Raw genomic sequence first — 8,638 nt, 5'->3', positions numbered from 1 at the left:
GTGATCCGGCCGTTGATACTATGATAACTTAGATATGCAGGGAACTTTAGTTGGGGGAACATCCCTGGTGGCTCAGACGGTGAAGTGTCTACCCGCAATGCAGGAGACCTGGGTTTAATCTCTGGGTTAGGAAGATCCCCTGGAGAAGGAAATGGCAACCCACTCCAGTACTCTTGCCTCGAAAATCCCATGGATGGAGGAGCCTGGTGGGCTACAGTCCATGGGGTCGCAAAGAGTCGGATACGACTGAGCGACTTCACTTTTTCTTTAGAACTTATAAAGAAATAGCTTACAGATATATTTATTCAAATTTCCTTCACAATAGGTCTATGGAACAGATAGAGCAGATATTATTTTCTTTTTTTAAAAAAATGATTTATTTGGCTGCACTGGGTCTAAGTTGCAGCATGCAGGATCTTCTTGTTCCATGACCAGGGATTGTACCTGGACCTCCTGCATTGGGAGTGCAGGGTCTTAGCCACTAGACTACCAGGGAAGTCCCAAGGACAGATATTATTTTCAAATTTGAAATGACTGATATATGACAATGTCAGAATTTGAGTGTAGATCTCTCTGATTCCAAACTGAGTTGCCACCATGCCCCTTAAAGCAATGCTGTTCCTAATATGTGGGTTAGTTAAATTCACCTGAACATACTTAATGGTGAGAAATGATATCTACATAGCACTTGGTACAAGATAGAAAATTCACTTGTTGTGTAGTCTCTAAGTCTTGTCTGACTCTTTACAACCCCGTGGACTGTAGCCCACCAGGCTCCTCTGCCCATGGGATTTCCCAGGCCAGAATACTGGAGCAGGTTGCCACTCCCTCCTTTAGGGGTTCTTCCCAATGCAGGGATCGAACCAATGTCTCCTGCGGATTCTTTACCGCTGAGCCACCAGGGAAGCCCACTAAGCGGTGGCTCCTGCTAAGACTGACATACATACATTTAGGATATGCCAAGTGCTGGGAATACAGATGAGGTCCTCCCCTTAAGGAGCGTGGTGTGGAAGGATAAAGCAGAACTTGCTGAGGCATATAGTGGAGGTGATGGAATTCCAATTGAGCTATTTCAAATCCTGAAAGATGATGCTGTGAAAGTGCTGCACTCAATATGCCAGCAAATTGGGAAAACTCAGCAGTGGCCACAGGACTGGAAAAGGTCAGTCTTCATTCCAATCACAAAGAAAGGGAATGCCAAAGAATGCTCAAACTACCACACAATTGCACTCATCTCACACGCTAGTAAAGTCATGCTCAAAATTCTCCAAGCCAGGCTTCAGCAGTATGTGAACCGTGAACTTCCAGATGTTCAAGCAGGTTTTAGAAAAGGCAGAGGCACCAGAGATCAAATTGCCAACATCCGCTGGATCATGGAGAAAGCAAGAGAGTTCCAGAAAAACATCTATTTCTGCTTCATTGACTATGCCAAAGCCTTTGACTGTGTGGATCACAATAAACTGTGGAACATTCTGAAAGAGATTCTGCAGATGAATGGATAAGAAAGCTTTGGTACATATACACAATGGAGTATTTCTCAGCCATCAAAAAGAATGCATTCGAATCAGTTTTAATGAGGTGGATGAAATTGGAGCCAATTATACAGAGTGAAGTAAGCCAGAAAGAAGAACATCAATACCGTATATTAACGCATATATATGCAATTTAGAAAAATGGTAACCTGAACCCTGTATAAGAGACTGCAAAAGAGACATAGGCATTTAGAACAGTCTTTGGGACTCTGTGGGAGAGGGTGAAGGTGGAATGATTGGAGAGAATGGAATTGTAGCATGTATATTATCATAAGTGACCAGACCAGGTTCGACGCATAAATTTTCCTCTGTTCATTTCTTTGCAAAAAAAAAAAAAAAAAAAATGAAAGAGATGGGAATACCAGACCACCTGACCTGCCTCTTGAGAAGCCTGTATGCAGGTCAGGAAGTAACAGTTAGAACTGGACATGGAACAACAGACTGGTTCCAAATAGGGAAAGGAGTACGTCAAGGTTGTATATTGTCACCCTGCTTCTTTAACTTCTATGCAGAGTACATCATGAGGAACGCTGGGCTGGAAGAAGCACAAGCTGGAATCAAGATTGCTGGGAGAAATATCAATAACCTCAGATATGCAGATGACACCACCCTTATGGCAGAAAGTGAAGAGGAACTCAAAAGCCTCTTGATGAAAGTGAAAGAGGAGAGTGAAAAGGTTGGCTTGAAGCTCAACATTCAGAAAACAAAGATCATGGCATCTAGTCCCATCACTTCATGGGAAATAGATGGGGAAACAGTGGAAACAGTGTCAGACTTTATTTTTTGGGGCTCCAAAATCACTGCAGATGCTGATTGCAGCCATGAAATTAAAAGACGCTTACTCCTTGGAAGGAAAGTTATGACCAACCTAGATAGCATATTAAAAAGCAGAGACATTACTTTGCCAACCAGGGTCCATCTAGTCAAGGCTATGGTTTTTCCCGTGGTCATGTATGGATGTGAGAGTTGGACTGTGAAGAAAGCTGATCACCGAAGAACTGATGCTTTTGAACTGTGGTGCTGGAGAAGACTCTTGAGAGTCCCTTGGACTGCAAGGAGATCCAACCAGTCCATTCTAAAGCAGATCAATCCTGGGTGTTCATTGGAAGGACTGATGCTAAAGCTGAAACTCCAATACTTTGGCCACCTCATGCGACGAGTTGACTCACTGGAAAAGACTCTGATGCTGGGAGGGATTGGTTGTGGGAGGAGAAGGGGACGACGGAGAATGAGATTGCTGGATGGCATCACCGACTCAATGGACATGAGTTTGAGTGAACTCCGGGAGTTGGTGATGGACAGGGAGGCCTGGCGTGCTGTGATTCATGGGGTCTCAAAGAGTCGGTCACGACTGAGCGACTGAACTGAACTGAACTGAACTGATGCTTCCAAGATTGCCTCAAAAAGCCAGCAGCCCTGATTTAAAAAAGAAAAAAAAGATTACCACTTGAATTCTGTTTAGGCCAGGCAAATTAAGGCTGGTGCTGAAATGCCCAGGGTTCTTTATGGATCAGAGTTCTCTCCTTTCTCTGATGAGCAGGCAGGGTCCTCCCACCCCAGTGATTTGCTCTGAAAGCTACACCCACAGAGCAGGTTGCTTCAGGGAGAGGAGTGCAGTGATCACTGTGAACATTCCATTTTTCAGTTAGCCAATGATCATTGCCTTATTTCTTGGATCTAATGTGACTTATTGAGGTATAAAAATCAGCTGGAACACCTTAGGGGAGAACACCCTGGAATGAGCTTCCTACCTCTGTGGGGTCACCCAGGAAACGTCCACATTCATATCACTTCTCAGCGTTCACAGGACAGAAGAGTCAGATGGGTTGGGGGTAGCAGAGGAGGCCTGCAGAGAGGCAGAGTGAAATTGCTTACACGGTCCAGGGAGGGAAGAGGCTGACCTGGGCATTAGAAAGGTTTCTTGTGACACCCAGATGCTCCAGAGGTGCCCTGGTGCCACGAAGGGCTTTCCCCAAGGAAGGACAAGAAGCATTCCGAGTGGCTGCTCAAGGTCTGCATGGAGCTGAGAGTGGCCTGGTTTGGCTGGATTTCTCTTGTTTTTGTTTTTCTGTTTTTCAGAAACAGTCACCAAATTCCCATCATTCTTTGTATGCAACACCCATTAAACCTATGCGATTTTCCAAGACAAAGAAAACACCATGTCTGGGAAGACGTGCCAATAAGAAGTACATGACCTCCTCTTGCTGGGGCACTGGTATTTTTAAAGCAACAAATGCTTGATATTGAATATCCCATCAAGGCTCCCTTCCGAGCAGATCCAACAATTGTCCTGGGGAAGAAACAATCTGAGAAATGCCCCCAAACCGTTATGGGGTGCCCACAAAAACAGCTCATCAGATTCTTCTCCCTAATCAGGAAGGCAGGGGGTAGTGTGTGTGTGTCTGTGTGTGTGTCTGTGTGTGTGTCTGTCTGTGTCTGTGTGTGTGTGTCTGTGTGTGTATGTGTGTGTGTGTCTGTGTGTGTGTGCGCGCACGTGTGTGATAGAGACAAGTGCTTGGCATGGTGCTACAGGCCCATCGTTGTCCCCTTATCAACCTTTTGCTTACCCCTGTAAAAACAAAGCACAACTTCTCTCTGAGAACATTTTCCAACCAGAGGTCTCTGCCTCAAGGCGAATACATCGACTCTTCTGTGAAGGCCCTTCACAGGCCTTCTGGAAGCCGAGCGCCCTCGCTTGGCTAAGTGTGAGCAGGTGGAGCTGAGCCTGGTGGGCCTGAGCCCCAGCCATGGCCTTTCTGATCCTTTGTTTTTCAGCAGCAAGTGGAGACGAAGGCAAAGGTGGAAGGAAGGGAAATGTGATCTCCAGTGAATTGCAGTGTTTTGCTTTCTCTAATCCTATTCAGGTGGTGACTGTAGCAAGAAGGAAAAACAGGCCAATATATAGGATGCAGAAAAACCCTGATTATTACCCCGATGAATGTGCATTGGTGGAATTGAATTCAAGTCGCAGTGATTCATTATTAATGGGGCCCAAGTTCTGACCCAGGGTGGAGGTGGGGCTCTTGTGAAGGCGGAGATGGTGGCTGAGGGAGGGTCTCCGCCCTGGAGAGGAACTGGGCCCAGAGCAGGCAGCCCCTGAGCCTGGCCCAGACCACAGCTGGCCCAAGGCTGCGCTTCCTCCAGGACTGCCTACTGCACACCTGCGACTCGCCTTCTCTTGTCTCAGAGCTGTGCTGATGGTGATTTATTCCACCCTGGAGCCTCCCAGAGGCTGGGCCCAGGGAGAGACTGTGTAGAGAGGGTGTAGGGGGACTGTGCTCCATCTCCACCATTCCCCAGCGAGGACTCCCCAGTGAGGAGGATGGAAAACACTGTCTTGCGTGAATAATACGCCCTCCCCTTTTTGAAGAGCTCAGAGTACCTAGCAGACAGGATGCTCTTCACCCTGAACCACTCCCTGAGGCTAAATCAGGTTTTGATTTCCCCCTCCCTGCCTTTGTTTTTTTAAATAGATGAGGAAATGACAGCACAGAGCAATTGGTCCCTGGGAGTGAGTTGTGTCGGGGTAACAGGAAGCAGCCTGGGAAGAGCTGATTTCATAAGAGTCCTTTATAGAGGCAGAAATTCTCTCAGCTAACCCCATGCTCAGTCAGCACAGACACACGAAAGGGATCCCAATGATTTAAAAATCTCTGGTCTACATAATAGCTTACCCCAGATGCTGGTCAATGCACAGGGCTTTTTTGTCTGTTTTAAGTCACAGGAGGGTTCCCTTCTAAGAGGACACTTCTAGGTCACATAGAAATAGAATTGAAACCACACCTAAGAATTGGAAAGGCCACAAGGAGAACTGTGTATTCAAACTTCAGTCCTGTTGAGCTCAGGAAATGAAGGCAAAAATTCCCTGTCCCCAGATTTTTCTGCCAAATGAATGAAACAAGAAGGGAGACCCAGGAGTTTCTCTGGGTAGACTCTCTGTTAGGTAGTGATGACTAGCCTCTAATTCTCGTTGGCCTTTATTATTGTGCAAATTCTTACTAACCTTTTAGCTGCCCCTAGTTGACTCAGGGGTAAAGAATCTGCCTGCCAAGTAGGAGATGTGTGTTCAGTTTCTGGGTTGGGAAGATCCCCTGGAGAAGGAAATGGTAACCCACTCCAGTATTCTTGCCTAGAGAAACCCATGAACGGAGGAGCCTGGTGGGCTACAGTCCATACGGTCACAGAGTTGGACATGGCCGAGCAACTAAACAACAAGTCTTTCCTTCACCATGCTGCAGCAAAAATGATGTTTTACAAAACCAAACTCTTGTCACGTCATTCCTGTACTTAAAGCACTCTGTGGCATTCCATAGCCTTCAAAGTAAAATTCAGACTCCTTAGCATAGCATGAAAGACCCCTATCTGTCCCACCAGATGCAGGAAACAGCCTGCTACTTTTTATACTTGAGCTTATGAATTCATTCAAGACATCACACTGTCATTGACTGGGTGTTGAATGTGTTAGTCTCTCAGTCATCTCTGACTCTGCGACCCTGTGGACTGTAACCCACCAGGCTCCTCTGTCCATGGCATTCTCCAGCAAGAATACTGGAATGGGTTGCCATTTCTTTCTTTATGGTATCTTCCCAACCCAGGGATCAAACCCAGGTTGCCTACATTGCAGGCAGATTCTTTGATTAAGGACTCAATATTTTTCAATAGGTTTGCCAGGCACTGGAAATGTACTACTATACCTGGTAGAGCCTAGAACATGATCTGACCAAGACTCAGGGAATCCACCCCAAGCCCCGGAACTTATTTTTCTCTCTGCCTATAACTCCGTCCTCTTCCACCAGCTAGCTTTTCAGCTTCATGAATTTTCTTCTTCATTTCTCCCAAACGCCTCTCTTGAATTTTCTGATAGCCCATGGTGCTGTAATTGGGTAGTTACCTGTTTTCCCCCTTTGTGTATGAGATTTTTGAGGACAGGAACTTTGTCTCGTTCACAGCACCTCACATAGGGCCCAGCTCATGGTAGGTGACTCTAGAGGTCATGGTTCCACAGCCACACTGGTTTTGGCCAGTGTAGGGTGATTCCCATTGAAAGTCTTACACTCCCTAAGAAGATGTTAAGGTTCTGGAGAACAGCATCTGAGGCTCATCTCGTATTTCTTTGATATCCCTTGTGGTTCGCAGCATTTGTAGGGCTCATGGAGGCATCTAACAACTTCCTGATGAACTAATGCTCTGAAACCTTGCAAACATTACATCCTACCAAGGTTTTCAGTTACGCACTCTTTCATGTTTGTCTCGGTTCCTTGATGGCAAAAGTTCTCACCATCTTTGCCAGACACCCTACAGACATAGAGTACCTTCTCTTATTTCCCATGTGCATAGAGGTGACATCAAGTAAGGCCTTTGTGACTAATGAAGGAGAATATTAAAGTATTGTCTCCCCACAGATCACAATTCCACAAAGCGATTTTGGTGAACTTAAACCTCTCAAGGACTATTGTCGTGGAGGTAGAACTAACATTCAAAATATTGTTTGGGATGGAGGGCAGTTTTTGGAAGTGACACCACACACTGATCACCTTGTTTAGCCCTTAAGACTGCTTTGCTGTTAACTGTGGGTAGTTACAGAGCCTAGTTTTCTTTCTCATCTCCAAGACATTTCTATTTTTGAAGCTCTACTTCTTGGGTATGTCCCTCTGGGTTTCTAAAGAAGTCTACAGTCACAATTACTGTTTGCTGAAAGGACACTTGGCACCCTGTTTTCTCTCCCTTAGAAGATCCTCTGACAAGATGCTCCAGCTGCCTGTTTTTCACACATTTTCCCATGACTGAGATTCAACAATACAACTCAGCAGTTTAAATTATTTAAACAAGCTCCCAAGAAATAAAAAGTCAGGGAGAGGTAAACATAGGGACCTATACATTCTTATTTTCCAGTGCCTCTTTGAACATTGCTTTCCCTCTCTTGGTGATGGATTTTGACTCTGGTTATAATAACAGTATCTCTTAGAGAAAATATTTAAAAAACCCTGAAACCAAGAGAAAGCAGGAGTTAAGAATCGACAAATTTGTCCTCATTTTCCCCTCCTTATTTTATATATCTGAGTGGTTTTGCTCTCCAAATCTGATGAACAAGTTTTCCTTTTGAAGAATGGTCATGCGTTCTTTGGGTTATTTAGTTTGCAGCCAAGTATGTGAAGGTGGTAATAAATCACATGTGTGCTTAGGTGTCAGGAACATCCATAGTATAATCGAGGGGATGCCAGAGAGCAGGGCTTTTAATTTAATCTCCTGTGTCAAGTACTGTACAGTTCAGTTCAGTCACTCAGTTGTGTCTGACTCTTTGCGGCCCCATGGACTGCAGCACTCCAGGCCTCCCTGTCCATCACCAACTCCCGGAGTTTACTCAAACTCATGTCCATTGAGTCCGTGATGCCATCCAGCTATCTCATCTTCTGTCGTCCCCTTTTCCTCCTGCCTTCAACCTTTCCTAGCATCAGGGTCTTTTCAAATGAGTCAGTTCTTTGCATCAGGTAGCCAAACAATTGGAGTTTTAGCTTCAGCATCAGTCCTTCCAATGAATATTCAGGACTGATTTCCATTAGGATGGACTGGTTGGATCTCCTTGCAGTCCAAGGGACTCTCAAGAGTCTTCTCCCACACCACAGTTCAAAAGCATCAATTCTTTGGTGCTCAGCTTTCTTTATAGTCCAGCTCTCACATCCATACATGACTACTGGCTTTGACTAGATGGACCTTTGTTGGCAAAGTAATGTCACTGCTTTTTAGTATGCTGTCTCGGTGGTCATAACTTTTCTTCCAGGGAGCAAGCGTCTTTTAATTTCATGGCTGCAATCACCATCTGTGGTGATTTTGGAGCCCCCCAAAATAAAGTCTCTTGCTGTTTCCACTGTTTCCCCATCTATTTGCCATGAAGTGATGGGACCGGATGCCGTGATCTTAGTTCTCTGAAAGTTGAGTTTTAAGCCAACTTTTTCACTCTCCTCTTTCACTTTCATCAAGAGGTTCTTCAGTTCTTTGCTTTCTGCCGTAAGTGTGGTGTCATCTCCATATCTGAGGTTATCGATATTTCTTCTGGCAATCTTGATTCCAGCTTGTGCTTCATCCAGCCCAGCATTTCTCATGATGTA

This window comes from Moschus berezovskii, chromosome 7 (genome assembly GCF_049115385.1).
Source record: "Moschus berezovskii isolate FMDL1 chromosome 7, NW_MosBer_1.0, whole genome shotgun sequence".
NCBI classification, from domain to species: domain Eukaryota; kingdom Metazoa; phylum Chordata; class Mammalia; order Artiodactyla; family Moschidae; genus Moschus; species Moschus berezovskii.
This window is presented reverse-complemented; position numbering follows the sequence as displayed.